General features: G+C 39.4%; 1 protein-coding gene across 14 annotated transcripts in view; it reads right to left on the bottom strand.

Moving 5' to 3' along the window:
* PRR16 (proline rich 16) overlaps positions 1-19,513 on the bottom strand; it is a 138,575-nt gene that overhangs the window by 24,033 nt on the left and 95,029 nt on the right. The window contains exon 3 of one of the 14 annotated variants that reach the window (XR_015799219.1): positions 16,298-16,414. The exons of 12 other annotated variants lie outside the window; for them this stretch is intronic. The gene's annotated coding sequence lies outside the window, so the exon portion shown is untranslated. Of the gene's footprint in view, positions 1-3,327; positions 3,345-16,297; positions 16,415-19,513 lie in introns of those variants that run through there. One more of the 14 variants, XR_015799229.1, reaches the window with a different exon arrangement.

The following is a 19,513-nucleotide window of genomic DNA, read 5'->3' as shown; positions in this document are numbered from 1 at the left end:
CAGCTGTCACACAGACACATACTATGTCCCAACACAGTCATCCCAATTTACCTCATGAAACTAAAGAGCAAAAAAACAGTAGTCTCATCTTGGAGTCAAGCCCAAGTCATCCATATCACTGACTCCACAGTTTGTATTCTTCTTGACTGCTTCAGCTGGTAATTTCCTGAGTATTTGCAAGACACGAGTAGGCTGGTGTTTCTGATAAATGCCTTTTTGTTATATAGCAATGTAAGAAGGCAGGTACTATTTCCTGGGATCTACTGATGACTAACAAGTAACTAGCTAGCTAACTAGTTATCGTAACTACTACAATATTAGGTAATAGTTATTGTAAATACTATAACTACATATAATTGTTATTATAAATAACGAAAGAGCTAGCCAGCTAGACAGGAGCAACAGAAAAGGCTGGATAATGTTTTCCTCAGGTGTTTCTCTGGATAAATTTTCCAGGTAAATGAATGCCTGAAGAGAGAATCTAGATTAGGGAAGTAGTCTAGATTAAGTTAAATGTCAATCAAGTTACTGCAGTAAGAGACTTGGGAAGCAATTGAGTGCTCTGATTCCACATAATTTCCAGCTATTTGCATTCATCTCTACATGTAAAGTGCCTGAGCTGCTGTCCATAGTAATTTAATCACCACTATTTCCAACCTTTCATCTAGCCTGAACATTTTATGAGCTAGCTATGGGATTATTTTATGCAGTTGTGATTTCTTCTCTTTGCAAGGCAAATGAAAGTGCAAAGTAAATGAATACTTTCATGAAAAACTATTCTTTTCTACAAGATCTGCTGCTATTTCAGAAATTGCAATAATTTTCACCTCTCAAAAGAAAGAACTGCATCATGGGTTGCTTTATCGCAGGTGATATTCAAGACAACAATGTCTGATGTTACTGCTGGAATATAAGGGTAATATTTGCAAAGCAATTCTAAGTGTGAAACACTGGAGAAATGTTGAGTTGCTACTGAGAAAAATGGACTCACAGGTGACTAACAGTAATGTAACTTTATCTGTTCCAAAACTTTCCAACTGAGGCACAGGTAAAACTCAGATTTGTGTTTTTTTTTTTTTTTTTTTTTCTTTGTTGTTGTTGGTGGTGATGGTTTTTTCTTTGTTTCTTTTTTGTTTTTTTAACAACATCTTGCTCAAACTTTTTGTAGTAACATTGTAGTAATATGACAAAGTTATCCTCTATGTAACTTTTGTTACTAAATTCTGACGAGGATATGCATCTCTTAGGCAAAAAACAGTAACCCAGATAAAAGCATTATTTTTTGACCAAGTTATTTTCTACATGGCACTTCTCTCTCAACAACCGCCAGATCCAGTCACTAACTCTGCATAGTCCTAAATTAATTCTGTGGGCCAGACCATCTTTGGACAGCACACTGACAATATCAATGAATATTGGGGCAACAGAAGACACATTCTTGTGTTCAGGACTGGAAAGACAGGCATGATTGAGCTCAAAGACATTACGACGGGAAAACTCTAGGAAGGAAGCTGATACTGTCACTAACTAAAACCAATGAAAATCCTACATGGTTTTATTCTCTGTTCCAACTACAAACAATAGTGACATATGGCACTAATGACACAGCAACACAGTGTTTTCATTTCAGTTCACAAAGCAACACAATTAAGAATACATGGGGTGGTGTAAAGACTGAATCAACTGTGGAAAGTGCTCAGTGAACAGCCTGAATGGACAGACTCACATACTTGTAGCAGATATCCCTAGAACAGGAGAAAAATAGTGCTAAACTTGACTTCTGACAATACTCAGTGTTAACACAGTAAGACTGAAACTCAGTTTGCAAATTTATGAGGAAAATTCAGACTCAGAGAAACATACACTTCATGGTTTTGCCACTTTTCAAACTAATTCAAGAAAATTAAGACCAAACCACCCAGAACCACTGCATGCATGAAAGAATTCTAACATAGCTTTCTACAGCATGCTAAGTCTGAAATAGCCCATAGCATACACATGCATTAAAACCTACCTTTCACAGTACATTAACTTCTGAGCAAAACCAGTTTTAATACATGGTTTAGAAAATACATAGTAATAATCTCAAACATATCTTCTGGAGAGAATTTCCCAATTAAACTAGACATTATTATTATTAATATATATGCCCATTAGTAAAGCTCCACATGTTGAGGGATGATGAAACAGGCTGCCACTTTCCAAGCCAATTTTTATCAGATCATTTTAGTCACTTCCAATCAGCTCATTGAGACAAAAATATCAGAAAAAACTGAAACTGGAAAGATTAGGTGGAGGCCAATCCATATCAGAGCAGACTTAGAGTTAGGCCAGATTGCTTCAGGCCTTGTCCCAAAGAAATTTGAATCTTTCCAGGGACTCTGCATGTTTCTATGCCATGCTGAGCTTCTGCCTTCAGCACTTAGTGGCTCTCAGCATAAGAAACGTTCATAAATAACTCTATTCAGAGTTGGAATGTTCAGCTGGAATGAATTTTATTAGTTTACCCTTGGGATTAATCCTAGAAATTTTCGTGGTGCAAATCTGTCCACTTGATCACTACTGTGTGTATTCCTGAAGAGTGTCAGAGTTTGGTTCAAATCTGGAGGATAACCTGTTACAGACTTGTCACAGCACATTTTGTCAGGAAAGAGCAGTGGGGCACCTCATGCCCCTGCTGCCAAAGGGCAGACCCGGGAAGGGCTCTCCACCACTGCCCAATGGCTGCAGCAGCACAGAAGTGAAGTACCTTCCCGTGATTCTGCAAGATGCTTGCAAACTTACACGTTTCCGACTTAGGAACTATGCTGCAGGCTTGAAAAATTTTCAGTAAAATGGAATATCTGATTTTCTCTGCCAGCTCTGTCTGGAAAGTCTGTTTAAAGAGACAAACTGTTGGAATTTTATTATGTGGATTTCAAATATGTTATCTCAAGTATCTTGAAATATCTAATGCAATTTTGCATTATCTTGCCCAGTTCAATGTGAAATTCTACTTAACAACGGTATTTCACATAGATTTTAATATTTAATAGGACATATTGTTTTTCTAGAGATGGTGGGTTTATGTTAAACCTTTAAAACTTCAGAAAAAAAACAGGCATTAAAATGTATTTAAAAGTAATGCCCTTTTAAATTGTTACAGGTGACTGAGGGGAGGTATCCAAACTTGAGGAAGTCTGCAGTAATTAATGTTCCAGAGCTCAGAGAAACTTTTTCATTGTAGTACAAGACAGCTAAGGATGACTTACATTGTGGGAAAGTTGAATAATGATTTCAAAGTCGTAATGGACCAAAGGTACTAATTGTATAAATGGTTATACTTACACTGGTGAAATCCGCAGTTATTCTTGCAGGTGCTGAATTTGGCTACGGGTCTATAAACAACCAGGCTCCACAGCAACAGACTATTTAGCATGGAAAAGTAACAAGCAGAAATCTACTGCAGATGCTACAGGGTTTTCACAAAAAAACAGAGTCACTAACTTCTCTTTCTACAGTGCAGTGTGCCATTACAGAACAGAGCAGCACAGCTATTTGAGGCTTTAAACCTTCAGCAACATTTACAGCAGAGCACAGTGAACATGAAATATTGTTGTGTCACAGATGAGCGCATGGATTTCAAGCTGAAAATTAAATTACATTCTTATGTGATTTGTGGTGGATCAATTGCAATTCCACTTTGATGGACATTTAACTGAAGCATGAAATATTTTTGTAAAAATGTATGAAACTACGGATTCATTTATCAGCCTCCAAATCAGTCCAATACTTCTACAAATTGCTACATAACAAATTCCAGCAAAACAAAACTCCCCTTCAGCCAATTAAATGAAATGGAATAAAAACAGTAACACCACCACCAGAACTCAACAAGCAAAACACCAAACCAAGTAAAAATACTGTGTTTGCAATATTTACAGTTGACTTATCATTAGGTTTAAACTACATCTAAAATATAGAAGCTGCCACTATCTATCAGTATGTGCACTGTGAAATCATAAATCCAAAATACAAAAGCAAACACTAATACTTCATATTCTTTTTTTTCAAGAGGTAATTTTTGGGGAATAAATAAAGCACTGAATGGTATCCCAAGAATAAATTTCCAGAATAAAATTTTTTATTTCTGGAAAACCAGTATGATAATTTTATCTTTGAACCAAACAATGGTAACAGAATATGCCTATACTGAAAAAAAAATGATATATACAGTCCAAATGTATAAGAAATAGTTTTATATAGAAAACGCTCTGAATTTTTGAAAGTATTGATCGATAAAATTAAAGATAAAATTAATGGTATGCAATTTTGAGCAATTAAACCATAAAAGGATAGAATAACAATGGAAAATGAACAAAGCCTTTGGGGCCTTCAAAACTTTTACAGGTGAGAAGGACCAGGTGAGGATCACCACCCCAAGGTGAGTGGAACCTGTTTGCTTCAGTATCACCACAAACAGGATAGCACACAGTTGATGCACACTCATCTGGCATTTTTTGCTTTATTTTATCTAAAAGGGGAAAAAGCAGCAGAATTTTTATTCCCAGTACATTCATAGCTTTGGAAGATTCAAGTCATACATCCTGTTTCACTGAATGTTTCAATGACCAAAAATGCAATTTTCCTCATCTAATGAGAATCAGAAATATCAGTTCAGCTAAATTACACTTTTGGTTATCTGCTATGTGTGGTTTAGCACTTAGACCAGTCCTGGAAGTGGCTTCAAAAAGTGTAAGTCTAAACAGCAAAGCAGTCAAGTGGTTCCACTTAAGTTCATATAATGTGCTTCTGTTAAAGAGTTATGTGAAATATGATGGAATTGCCCATGTTTCATTTTATCAGAGATTTTTACTCCTAACTTATGCACAGATCTGTCTCTATAGATGAATCTCAGAATCCATATAATGTTTTTATGTAACTGGTCACCACCACTGTGAAGTATCCTTGAATCAATGCCTCAAGCTGAAGTTTCTGTCTCTACACTAGATACCTGGCTTTTTTTGAGTGCTTATCTTTGTACTAAATTATTACAGTGTGATTTAAATGGCAACAGACTTGGTTACAGCAAGTATTGTCTTAAGTCTAATCAGAAACACTATCTGGGAAAAACCACTTCACGTATTCTCACTGTAGGCAGTGAGGTACATGGCCCCAAATATATCTGATGGCCATCTGATGACCTCTGTTAGTAAGTATCAGTATTAAATACATTATTTATTGCAGCCATTGGTAAGAGCACCCTAAAAGTAATCCTGCAGCAAGTCTCCCAGCACCGGAGGCTTGCTTTGCCTCATTACACTGTGTAAGCAGCTAGCTCCTCTGAAGTTCTATGAGAACAGTATTTTTCAATCTGGAGTTATGAAAAGTAGCTATAAAATCACTTCCATAACCTTAATAATCTGGCACATGCTGAATGAGGTATGCAAGTGCTGTGAAGCGGGCTCTCGAAAACCCCACAAGTTTCAAACAAGGCCAAGTGCAGGGCGGCTCTACACCTGTGCCAGGACAGCCCCTGGCATCAACACAGGCTGGGGAGTGAAAAGATGGATAACAGCCCTGCCCAGAGACATCTGGGGTGCTGGGGACGTGAGGTTAGGCAGATGCTGCCCAGAAAGCCAAAAACATCCTGGGCTGCATCCAAAGCAGCGTGGGGAGCAGGGGAGAGAGGGGATTCTGACCCTCTGCTCTGCTCTGCTCTGGTGAGAGCTCACCTGGAACCCTGAATCCAGCTCTGGGGTCCCAGCACAGGAAAGACAAGGACCTACCTGCTTGAGTGAGTCCAGAGTTGCTGGATGCTTTTTTTAGTAGTGCCTGCAGTTATAAGACAAGGAGCAATGGTTTTAAACTAAATGAGCAGAGATTCAGCCTGGATATTAGGAAGCTTTTTTAATGATGAGGGTAGTGAAAAAATGGAACAAGTTTCTCTGAGTGATTATAGATTTCCTATCCCTGGAAATATTCAGTGTCAGTTTGGACAGGGCTCTGAGCAACCAGATGTAGCTGAACCCACCCCTGCTCATGGCAACGGCTTGGAATAGATCATCTTTAAAGGCTCCTTCTAGCCCAAACCATTCCATGGTTTAATAACATAACTGATACACTGCAAAATATTAAGAGACAGATTCAACATGTTTCAATATTGCCATTTCATATCTTAACATCTTGGTAGTGAGTAAAAAAAAGAAATGTTAGGTACATTAGACATCACCTGCATAGATTGCTTTTAGCTGAAGCAGTAAGATATGTCAATCTCTCCCTCTCTTTTACTTCTTCTTGTCCCTTTGTGTTTTTCATCAACTGCCTTGCCCAGTAGCTACTTCATAAATGCATGCCTCTAAAAATTCTTTCCGACATCTGTTTCCAATTCATCTTTGTTCATGCCCTTTTCAAGCTCCATATCCTATCATCAGTACATTGGGCCCAAATCACCCTTGATGCAATAATCTAGGCACTGGCTTTAGGGATGGTTTTGGTCTTGTCTATTCAGAGGGTTAATTTCTGTCTAAGCTAGTTAAAATGATATTTCAATGCAATTCTTTTTTAACTGTCATGTTCTATGAGATGCATCTGTACTTCTGTAATTTCCATTTACTCCCAGGACCACTTCTTTGGCTTTTATAAAACATTATCTACTTCATGCTGCATTTCTCCTATTTGAAATCCCAGCAATGCTCTTAGCTTTCCTGTGGTTATGTTAGTCATAAAAGTTCAAAAGAAAACTTCCTGTTTAGTCCAAGGACTTCCAGGCATTATGAGACTTAAAATAAAAAATAATAGCACACACACAAACATGTGGAACTAAAGCAAACGTCATCTGCCCATTCTTTGCATATTCAATAGAAAACCAATGAAAGTTAAGTGCTTTATCATTTCGTGTCACGTGGCTTTCAGGAAATAAATTTCGTGAAGAGGTCACTTAGAGACTACCTATAAACCTAATCTAAGGTGGAAAGACAGACAGGGATGATGAAGTCAGAATATTTTCTGGGTTACCTTGTTGTTCTTGCTTTCTTCTTTCATTCTTTCTTTCTCCACCTCTACTTAACCCTCTGCTTTCCACTTCAGTGTCGTCCTTCCTTTCACTGCCTCTTAATACTGCTTATCCATCTTCTCCAAAGTTCTCCCCTTTTCAACCCTGCAATGGCATGGTATTTGCTATGGCATTTGGCCATGTATGCTGTTTCTGAGCTGTAAATTAAAGTTCCAGTCTTTGGAGGGGGGAGCAGGTAATAACTTCCTATTGCTCGCCACAGTACTTGCTGCAATCATCAGCCCCTTAACAAATGTAACCCTCAACAGCGCCCCAGGTTCCAACATCTGATGCCTAATAACCTTTGACAGGTATTAAAGGGACTCAAATCATAACTGCTCAATAAAATTCCATGTCTTCAAAAGGGCAAGAAATAACAGCAGAAGCTCGCAGTTGTTTGCTATAACACTGTTATGTACAGACGTACACACAGAGAAATGCTTATACATGTTTTTTAATTTTTCATGTTTTAAACAGTAGCAAGCTTCTCCATTCAAGCTGGAGTTTCAGCTTTTTAAAATAAATTATTAAAGCATCATTAATTATTATGGGCCTCTAAAATTATGTGCTCAGAAAAAGTTTCGTATTTTGAAAGCTTGACCAGAGGAACATTTTCTTGTCTTTTTTCCACTGTTCTATTAGCAACACTGAAATATTTGCTTCCATATAAATATGGGCATGCCATAATAACTGAGGGAAATAAAATAGTTTTAAAATTTTAACACTAAGCTAAAATACTTGCTACAGACTATGCTGAAAAAGCGTCTAATGCAAAATGAATGTGGCACCTGTGTAGTTTGGACAGCCAAAAAGCTCTCTGACAGTAAGCAAAAGACGAAAAGTGAGTATGTAAAACTTTTGGGTTTTAATACCTCTAATCACTTAAAGCTCTTGGGTTTGGAAAACCATTAATAAGTAATGAGAAATGATCACAACACTTCTCCAAAGGAAAGAGGCCAAACAAACTTTTCATTGTCGTGCATCACAAGAAACAGATAGTAAGTGATAAACAAGTCACCACAATAAATTGGACCCATACCAAGAAACTAGGGAGTAAAGTGAACCACTAAATCCAATATCCCTGAGGCACATGTTCTGCTCACCCACTTAGATGCATTTCTCTCCCTTTCAGTTCCTTTTCCTTTTCAGAAGGAAGAAAATTTTCTTCAGAAATAAGAGAAAATGTCTTCTAATAATCCTTCCCCTGCATTCTTTATCATCTCTTTACATGTCACTGCTGCCTGCCTTTAGGTGGATTTAATTTGCCCAGGAATTAATTCTTCTGGGTTTGTGCTGTAATTTATCACCAGTCTTCACCAAAAGAAAAAAAAAAAAAAAGAGCTGTGAGGAAGATTAGGTCTACAGTGGTTAGCTACATTACCAATATAACATTGTTTATAAATGAAATTTGTACTGTAGCATCTGCTCCATCCAATAGCAACCATACTCCATTACAACCAAAAATCATGAGTTCTGCTTGCTTATATTCAGTGCAATTTGTAAGGTTCCTCGGAAGATACCTAAAACTAACCTCAGATCACTTAGAAAAGGAAGAGGCAGCTCTGGCTCTACCACAGATAAGCGATTATACAGTATATAATTCCATAATCAAACAATACATATACTGAAAGTTTTCTGAAAAATTAGTTCCTGTGCTGTGATCCTTCTATTTAGTCCTTTCAACATAAAAGAAACTGGAACTGTTCTTTTAACACAGAATAAAATAAATGTGAAATTGAAATGTGAAGAAAATTCTCTTTTGATTTTGTTCATGCAATGCATCATGAAAACAGAGCACAGCATGTGCCACTGCATTCAAGCTTCACACTGTGGATACATTTGAGAGCTTGAGCCTTGAGAAGAAAAGCCAGGTACCAAAGGCAGGCCAGCCCCTGCCAATTTCCATGTTGCACCAAGCCATAAAGACAGCATCAGGCTCATGTTAATGGAGAGTACCCTTTTTTGCCATCACACAAGCACCTAAGCATACCTCCATGGGAAGAAATTATGAACATGCATTGCTCTCCAGCTGCTGTAGCTTTCCCTGGGCCAGGCTTGGGCAACAGATCAGCTCCACCAAGGTACAGCCAGGCATACGAACACAAGTCACTTATTGGGTTGACCTCAGCTGGCCACCAGGTGCCTATCAAGTCACTATTACTCCTATCCTCAACTGGAGAGGGGGACAAAATATGACAAAATGGTAATAGCATAAAGAGATAAGGACAGGGAGATCCTTCATCTATTACCATCACAGGCAAAACAGACTCGACTTGAAAATTTTGATCTACTGTTAATCAAAGGCCAGAGTGGAATAATGGGGAAAAAGGACAACATGTTATCATAGATGTGCACCAACATTGTTGCCAGCTCAGCTTCGGTAAGCAGCAGATCCATCTCTGAGAATGGATCTTCTTTCAGCTTTGTCTGACATGGGGACAACTTCTGGCATTGTGTCATAGATGTCAGCCCCAGAGCACCCCCCTACTTTGCCATGTAAACTGAACATACGTGGTTATCCAGCCTATCTAAATTTGGGACCGTAAGTCTGCAAGTTTCCTAGTCCAAGTCTGTACCAAAAATTACAAATCACTCCCTGGCAAAAGCAAAGAGCACAGCAGTGTCCTTAATCTTTCTTCTATTTCCATGCACCAGTTTCTACAAAATGAAAATTCATGACATACATTATAGTTGACCATGTGTGGTATCAACACAACTAGGATACCATCTTCCACCATACAGCAAAGGCTCACAGGATAAATTAGAGAAAATAAGAATCATAGAATTCCAAAATGGTTTGTGTTGTAAGGGACCTCAAAGATTATTGACTTCTAACTTCTCCTTCATGGACAGGGACACTTCCCACTAGACCAGGTTGCTCAGAGCCCCATACAACTAGGTCTTGAACACTTTCGAAAATGAGGCATCTACAACCTCTCAGGGAAACCTGTCCCAGTGCCTCACCAACCTCATAGTAAAGAATGTCTTCCTGATATCTAATTCAAACCTACTATCCTTCAGTCCAAAGCTATTCTCTTTTTTCTTGTACTAAGTCTTTCTCCAGGCTTCTTATAGGCTTCCTTCAGGTACTATAAGGCTGGAATTAGGTCATCTCAAAGCCTGCTCTTCTCAGGAGCAGGACAATCTCAGTCTTTTCTCTTAGGAGAGGTGTTCTATCCTACTAATCACCTTGGTGGCCTTGGTTCTGGACTCCAACAGGTCGATTCCTGTGCTGGTACCCCAGAACTGGATGCAGGGTTCCAGGTGGGCTCTCACCAGAGCACAGCAGAGGGGCAGAATCCCCTCCCTGCCCTGCTGCCCACACTGCTTTGGATGCAGCCCAGGACACGTTTGGCTTTCTGGGCTGTGAGTGCTCATGGCTGGGTCATGTCCAGCCTCTCACCCACCAGCACCCCTGAGTCCTTCCAGCAGGGCTGCTCTCAGTGCCTTCATGGCCCAGCCTGGACTGATAACAGGGGCTGTCCCAAGCCAGTGCACATTGGTACAGCACTTGGCCTTGCTGAACTACATTAAGGTCCCACAGACACACTTCTGGAGATTATCCAGGTCCCTCTGGATGGCATCCTGTCTTCAGGAGTGTCACCACACCACTCAGCTCAGCGTGATCTGCAAATTTGCTGAGGGTGCACTCTATCCCTTGGTCTATGTCATTAATGAAGATATTAAATAACACTGGTCCCAGTACAGACCCCTGAGGTCACCACCTGCCACCGATGTCCACTGGGACTCTGAGCCATTGACCACTACCCTCTGGATGTGACCATCCAACAAGTTCTTGTGCATCTGACAGTTGATCTGCAGAATCCATATCTCTCCAGTTTAGATAGAAGGATGCTGTGGGGGACCATGTCAAAGGCCTTACAGAAGTCCAGATAAACGACATCTGTAGCCCTTCCCTTATGCACTGATGTAGCCACCCCATCACAGAAGGCCACCAGGCTGGTCAGGCAGGACTCACCCTTGGGGCAGCCATGCTGGCTGCCTCAAATCCTGCCCTGTCCTCCATGTGCCTTAGCAGAGCTTCTAGGAGGATCTGTCCCATGATCTTCCCAGGCACGGAGGTGAGACTTCCTAGGGTACTCCTTTATACCCTCATTACTAATGGATACAGCAACCATTTCTGCTGTCACCCGGGACTTCACCTGGCTGCCATGAATTTTTTAATATCGTTAAGAGTGGCTTGGGAATTCCATCAGACAATCCCGTCAGAACTCTGGAATGCACCACATTGGGTCACAGAGATTTATATCTATTTAGGTTCCTCAGGTGGTCATGAACCTGTTCTTCCCTTAGAGTGGGCGGGTCTTTGTTCTCCCAGTCCCCATCCTACTGTCCATCCAGTCAAGACTTGTGGGAAGAGGGGCTGCCAGTGAAGATAGAGGCAAAAAAGCTGTTGAGTACCTCAGCCTTCTCCTCCTGAAGAACTGAGAACTATGAAAACTTCACAGCTTTTCCAACCAATACAGATGAAGCAGAGTGATACAGATTTATCTTATCAAACAGACAATTTCCTGTTGAAACAGAAAGCTAATACCATAGCTTTCTGCTCTTAATAATTTATAATACATACTTTTGTTCCTAGAATCTTATGGCACTCTGATAAAGCTCCTTGTTTTGTATTTCCGACATTTAAAGCTTCCACTCATAAATCAAGTTTTCCTTGAAAACACACCACAAAACACAGGTGCTGAAATCTCATGAAATATTAATTTAAACACGATTTAAAAGATTCATTGTATGTCTGAGAGACATATAATTAATGTCCTGCATGCATGGTTAATGAGTGATAGCGGAAGAAAATTGTTAAAAACCACACTAGTATATACAAATGCTCTTCTAACAGTTTTCCTGCCTCAGCTGTGAATTCAGGCAAAATCAACAGTGAAGCTTGTTACACATTTCTCTTTCTAGAAATGAACGAGTCAATTTATTTACAACCTTTTTTCTTATCCCCCTAGCCTTAAAAGAAATGACTGAACACTATGTCTTCTTACAGTTGGAGCTGAGTATCAAAAAAAAAAAAAAAGGATGAATATAAGCAGTGTACATAAAAAACACATTAGTTCTAGTAAATGTAAATGTTGAGCCTTAGGTTAATATGTATTTACTGTTCCGCTGCAACACTTTCCTTGTTTGATTCTTCTGCCTAAGCAATACAATTCAGGCTTTAAATGCTATTTCTCACTTGGAGACTTACACATAACACTTAAGAAAGTCTGAGTGTGATCAGAATCAACTTCAGGTTATACCAAATTATAAACTACTTGGAACAAAGACCTCCATTTTCTGTACTTTTGTACTGAACACTGGCATAATTGGCCTGCATATCACTGTGACAAGTTCAAACCTAAATTACAATAAACCAAATTAGATGCATTTTAATACCTCTAACAAAACAAAGTCAGCGTTGGGTGCTGGCTTTCATATGTAGACACTTCTTATTTTCTAAAAATTATTCTGCCATCTCTTCTGGCCACAAAGACATGATATCCTTTTCACACAAATAAATAATAGTTTACTCAATAAACTGTAACAAAAGATTTTGCTCATTAGAACAATGTGTTGCACTATCATAAAATGAGGACTATTTCAGTATTTACAGCTCTTTTGCAAGTTTTGGCAAACCCCAAGTTTAAATTGTTTTCAAATAGTAGAGCTGGTCCCCAAGAGTGTCCAACAACAAGTCTGCAAGTTAGACATGATCTTAAAATACTACTCTTCTACTTAAAAATCAGGTCATGACAGGGAAAAATCATCATCTGTCTTTAAAGTATTCAGGATCCATCCACATAAATCCATTTGTGTTTCATTCATATCTGCAAGGATTATGAAAATTAATTTTAGAAAAAAAACATACACTAGGAGTTCTTCTTTACGTAATTCTTATTTTATCAGTATTATGACAACTTGGTGCAGAAATATATTATAAATGTTTCAGGAATACAATACTAGATTTCCTTAATTCTTATGAAAAAGTCTGCTTTACTAGAAGGATTAATTAAATCACATCCTAATCCAATTCAAAATCTTATTTTGATTATATTTTGTCCTTAGTTATTTTGGTGAAGCCCAACAACATATTTGAAACATATCTAGATGTGTATGCAGGAAAACATTTCTCCTGCATTCTTTTCACACTTTGTAGAAACAAGCCAGGTCAAACAGAAACCCACATCTCTGTGACAAGGTTGATAAGCTTTTTCACTCTCCTCTTTCACAGTCTGACTGACTGACTGATTTGGAGGATAAATATTGTTTCAGATAGCCTGGGACACTCAACTGCTTCACTGCTGCACTGCAAAAACGTTTGTAGTTGACTTTCTATAGGAACAACGCAGGAATGATCAGCAAAGGTGGGTTAGGATGTTTTTCCCAGAAATACAGTAGGATTAAATAAAGTTACATCACCTCTGGAGTTTGAAGACTGTCTGTTTATGGCTGCACTTACTGATGGCTCCTGAGATCAATACCTGCATAGCTGACAAGCACTTTGGCTGCCAAAAGATTTGTCATTACAGTTGATCTAGAGTACGCTGTTCTGCTGTAGATTTTCCACACAGATATAGAAAGACGGTTTGCTCTGAAATCGTAATTCTTGACAGTAGAGAAGCACTTCCATATATATTCTTAAAAGCCATCCAACACATTCCTTTCAAGTCACCATATAAGTAGAAGCAATTCATTAACACTCTGAACAATTTGTACTGAGTTGTGCCTGTCTATAAAAATAAAGTTTGACATTTTAATTTTTTTCATTGCTTCTGGCATGCTTAACTGATTCTTTTCATCTCTCCTCTCTGTCAAGTACCAAACTGCACCTGCTGGCTACATCAGAAAAGTGTATTTTTTGTCTGTCTTTTAATGAAAAGTTTATCAGTTCTTTCAATGGCTAACAGTGAGCATTAGAGTAAATTACTTTGCCTTCCTGCTTACAACTGTAGTATTTTCCTTAGACTTAGTGTGTCCTCTTTTTAGAGAAATCCAGAATTAATTCAAAGACTTAATACTGTGGATTATTGACTACTTTTCCAAATAAATTCTTCTTACTGTGAAAAATTTAGATCTTATGTCTAGTGTGGTTTTATTAACTCAGACAACAATACCTATGCTTTTTTGCAATATTAATGGGTCCTCTACTGTCAGAAACATTACTTCCAGTGAATTAATGAGTAAGCTCCCTCTAAACATGTAATCATTTAATTTAAAGCAAATATCCAGAAATGTTTCAGTATGAAATTACTTTTCCCTTTTTCTGAATTTGTAATTTGCACTTTTTCTGAAGATCAAGTGTAAGGAAAAGATATTTTCCAGTAACAGCTCACTAGATCTTGGCACTCTTAGACACTGCTTGTGAGGGGGCTAACCCTGGCTAGATGAAAACCCATGAAAGATGCTCCATGACTCCCTCTCCTCAGTTGGCCAGGGTAGAAAAAACATAAAGGGCTCGTGAGTTCAATCAGGTAGAGACCTGTCACCAACTACCATCACAGGCAAAACAGACTGGATTTGGAGAAATTAATTTATTACAAATCAAATAAGAGTAGGAAAATAACAAATAAAAACTCAAATCGCCTTCTTCCACTCCCCCCTTCTGAGTTCAACATTACTCTTAATTTATCTATCCATTCTCTGGGCTAAATAACCCAAAGTCCACCAGTCTTTCCTCGCAGGGAAAGACTTTCCTTGTACTCCATCCCTCTGCTCAGTTTTGAGGCTCTTCTCTGCCCCTGCTCCAATAGGTCCGTGTCTTTTGTGTACTGAGCAGACACAGTCCTCCAGCTGGGATCCCACCAGAGCACACTAGAGGAGGAGGATCACTGTCCTTAACCCTCAGGTCACACTTTTGATGTGATCAGGATACAGCTGGCTTTTCAGGCTATGTAAACACATCACTAGCTCATGTCCAAACTCTGATCCCTCAGTATCCATTAAGTCCCCAGCAAGACAGCTCTTGATCTGTTCATCCCCCAGCCTACATGGATACTGGGGGCTGAAAAAGCACTTTGCACTTGGCTTTCCTGAACCTCGTAAGTCTCCCATGGACCCACTTCTGAAACTTGTGTAGGTCCCTCTGGATGTCATCTCATCCTTTGGGAGTGTGACCGCACCCACTCAGCTTTGTGTCACCTGAGGGTGAACTCCACCCCTTCATTTGTCATTAACGACTAGTCCCAGCACAGACCTCTGAGGGCACCACTTGCCACTGATCTCCATCTGTACATCAGGCTGTTGACCAGTTCTACTCCACTGAATAGTCTATCCATATCTCTCCAATTTAGAGAGAAGGATGTTGGAGAGATATGTCAAATAAAGTCAAATGCCCTACAGGAGCCAGATAGATAATGTCTGTAACCCTTCCCCTGCCAACTGATATAGTCCCTGCATTGTAGAAGATTACAAGTTGGTGAGCTCTGCTGACTGCCTCAAATCTCCTCCCTGTCCTCCATGTGCCTTAGCAGAGCTTCTAGAAGGATCTGTCCCATGATCTTCCCAGGCACACGGGTGAGACTGACAGGTTTTTTTAAGACGGCTTGGTTCAATGTTTCCCTTTCTCCTGTCACCTGACTGCCACGACCTTTTAAGTATCATGGAGAGTGGGCTGGCAACTACAGCAGCCAATTCCCCCACTATTTTGGGATGCATCTCATTGGGCTCCATAGACTTACATACATTCAGGTTCCTCAGGTGCTCATAGACCTGATCCTCATTTACAGTGGGATAGACTTAGCTTCCCCTGTTGCCCATCTACTTGAGAGCTGTGGGAAGAGAGGTAGCCACTGACTGAAGTGAAAAAGTTTAGTGCCTCAGCCTTCTCCTTGTCTGCTGCTACCAGTTTGCCAGTCTGCTCATCAGGGGCTGTATGCTTTCTTTTACCTTCCTTTTCTGTCTGATTAACCTGCTGAAGCCCTTATTCTTTGTATCCCTTGCCAAGTTCACCTTCCTCTATACTGAGGTCTTCCTGGCCTCACACCTACACAGCTAGGCAATGTCTCCCTAAAAGCTTCCCAGGATACCTGTCTCTGCTTCCATTACCTGTGCATTTCCTTCTTTCCTTTTTGTTTAACCAGCAGGTGTTGATTCATCCATGCTGAGGTCTTCCTACGCTTTCCACATTTCTTAAATGCAGGGACTGAGAGTTCCTGTGCTCCATGGCTAGATCTTCCAGTCCCATTCTGCTCTCTCGTCCCAGTTTCCTAGGTATGCCCACCGATTAACTTCTCAAAGAGCTGAAAAGTTGCTTACCTAAAATTCAAGGTGCTGACTTCACTCTTCTCCTGACCTATGACTGGTACTGAATTCCCTCCCAACTTGCTTCACCTTCACAGCTGTCCTCATACAACCGGTATGAGGTCCTGAAATCTAGGGACCAGAGAAATGAGAATGGGGATTAACGTTCTTCTGGGATTGAAGAGTTGCCTAGGGCAGGGCAGGCTACCCCCACATCATGAACTTTCTGAATTAAATAAAAAGAAGAGTAGTAGTCACTGGTGACTCCATTTTAAGAGGAATGGAGGTCCCAATATGTTGACCAGACCCAACCCACAGAGAGGTGTGCTGCCTCCCTGAGGCCCACGTAAGAGACATCACCAAGAAACAACCCAGCCTCTGTTATCAGCCTGATTATCAGCCTCTGCTGGCTTTTTGGTGGGCAGCCATGAAATCCCATCAAGAAGGCTTCAGAGAGCCAAGCAGGCCCTCAGGGCCTTGAGACAACTGGTCAAGGGATCTGGAGCACAAGTTGGCTCTCTCCTCCCATTTGCAGGGAATGATGGGGTAGGAAACAGGAAAATCATGAAGAATATTACTGGCTTAGAGACTGGTGTGACCAGCAGAATTTTGGGGGTTTTGATCACAGGTCAGTTTATACAACATCAAGCCTACTGGCAACAAATAGGGGAAAAGCATCTTAGCTCAGAAGTCACCAGGACTTGTTGAGAGAGCTTTAAACTCGATTTGAAGTGGTATAGGGACATAGAGAATTTTTTAACTCCAGTATACAATCATCACTGCATTTGCAGAAAAGAAAAACCAAAATATTCTGTAGACATTAGAGATTTATACAAAAAGATGCTACTATAATGTTCTGGTTTTCACATGCTAATTTATCCAAGGAGAATTCTATGAGAATTTCTGTCACCAACTGTTTTTTTTCTTACCTCTTAATATAATCATCATATTAATCTCATCACTTGAGATTTTCAAGCAATGATAAGAATCCTATGTAAAGAAATGCAAGCTCTCATATTGATGTTGTTATCATGTAAGCACCACTGAGGAATACACTTAAACACATCTGTTGAAAGTTCTTTTTTTTCATAATTTGCCAAGTATTTTCCCTTTTTATGCAATTTTTCCCATTATTGCTTGCATGATTGCATAAAAAGTTATTCAAAATATCAGACAAACAACATCTAGAGACAGCTGTGATATCAGAAAGCTCTTACAAAAACTTTCTTTTTCATGAATATTATTTGCAAACAACGAGACAGATTGTGCTAAGTTCCTTAAAGAATTGCAGTATACACATCCAATATTTCAGGAATTAAAGAATAAACCTCTTGTCATGAGGAGAAGATGCAGAAATTCCTGGGCCTTCACTCTTTATCTTTCCCAAACAAGGCAGCAGAATTATTCTGATTCTACTCATTTCTCAAAGCACTGCTCTTGGCTGGTTATAGGGTGCAATTTATGTTCTACTTTTTTCTCACCTGTCTATAAAAACCATTTTAATACAACAAAAAATACATAGTCCTGCAGTAACAAACTTAGTCCCTCAAAGCATTAAAAGTTCTAGTCCACCTTCATCATACCTGCATGATGATTCTCATCTTATTTATACAACCTGACAGGAGAATGATTACCTCAAAAGTAAGAAAACCTTTGCTTCAAAATTTCTAAAGATTTAGGATTACAAGAGACTGTGCAACTTAAATACAGCCATGCTTCACCACTGAAACAAAACAGCTCAGCTGGTGAACACATTGCAGGTGTCATTTCTTAACAAAGCTCTCCCACCATGTAGCAACAAGAACATTGCCACACATGAAAAAATGCGAGGGCACAGAGAGTGGGAGCAGACTTGCACCGGCTGAGTCGAGCATGGGTCTCTCTCCTGCAGCAGGATACATGGTCAGGACCATTCATCCCAGCAGCTCCAGTCTCAGATAACAAGAGAGCTCTTTGACCAGCATGAGTTAGAGACACGTCAAATCATTTAAGATTAGTAATGAAAGTCTGCTTGCTTGTGCTCTCCAGAGCTATCCCAAGATGGATTACCACAAATCTCTTGCCAAAATCATGACTTATGGAGAAACTTGCTCTGTTGGACTATTTGCCACCATAAAACAGGAGACTGAGATAAAATCCCCGCTACTTTTTCCCAGCTAAAAACCATCAAACTGCTGCCAAAGATGAGGCTGTACTGCAGTTTGCATGCATGCAGTGCTCCACAGGATACTGAGCCAGTAACACCAGCACTGCTGCTGCTGCTTCAGTTGTGCTGATACAGAAATTTTAGGCTGCAGCATGCAAATACTGCATGAGATGTATCAAAAGTATCCCTAAAAAATACATGTTTATATAACAGATGCCACATTTTTTTTCACTTTGAGTATTCCAGCAATAGTGCTTAGCAAGGTTTACCATAAACATTTCTACCACATGCTTTTGTGCAAGACCTTTCTGCACCTGTGAGCATTATGCTTTCAACAGTACTACTAGTTTGAGCAGTGGATAGGTATTTTGCTTCTGAACACACACGTATAGTCCCTGAAAAAGCATGGCTCACAGCATATATACAAATAGGGTGTGAGGAATGCTGCCTCTGCAAAAATGTGTGCCACATACTCATGCCTACTTTAAGACTGCATCAGACAAGTGACACAGAAACCACAGTATGATTTTACAAGCACATGTAAAATTACTGTTTGTGGCCTTACTGAAAGGAAAGCCACCATTAGAATATTGAAAGAAAGAGATCTGAGCAAACATCCCTATACAAATCTCTCTGGTAATTAAAGAATTCATACTGCTCTCTGCTTCAAAACCAATAAAACAAGTTATCTGAAGAAAGCTAATAACAAGAGCTGTAGTGTACTTGACTTATTTTATGCCATATTTTAAATAAAATACTGATTTAATAATAAAAACATCAATGAAGATTTGGACTTTTTTCTTGTTTTTAAGAAAAATGGATGATGTGATGAAAGATGTAACAACTCCAGACGACTAGAGAGAAGGAGAAATGTGACTTTTACCAGGTGGTAGAAAGAGCCAAGATTTCCACTTTATGTCCTTCAAAAGGATTGTTATTGGATTTTACCCTGCTAGTTTTCCTTTCTTACAAGGCATTAATGTGTTAGCTTTTTTAATGAATACCATTATTACAACTTAAGTAATTTTCATTTCTTATTCTAATTTTCCTAAGCTTTTCCCCTTCATTAAATTGTTAGAAACCAC

This window comes from Sturnus vulgaris, chromosome Z (assembly GCF_052056855.1).
Source record: "Sturnus vulgaris isolate bStuVul1 chromosome Z, bStuVul1.hap1, whole genome shotgun sequence".
Classification (NCBI taxonomy): Eukaryota; Metazoa; Chordata; class Aves; order Passeriformes; family Sturnidae; genus Sturnus; species Sturnus vulgaris.
Note: the sequence above shows the minus strand (reverse complement) of the source record. Positions and strands in the feature narration are given on the sequence as shown.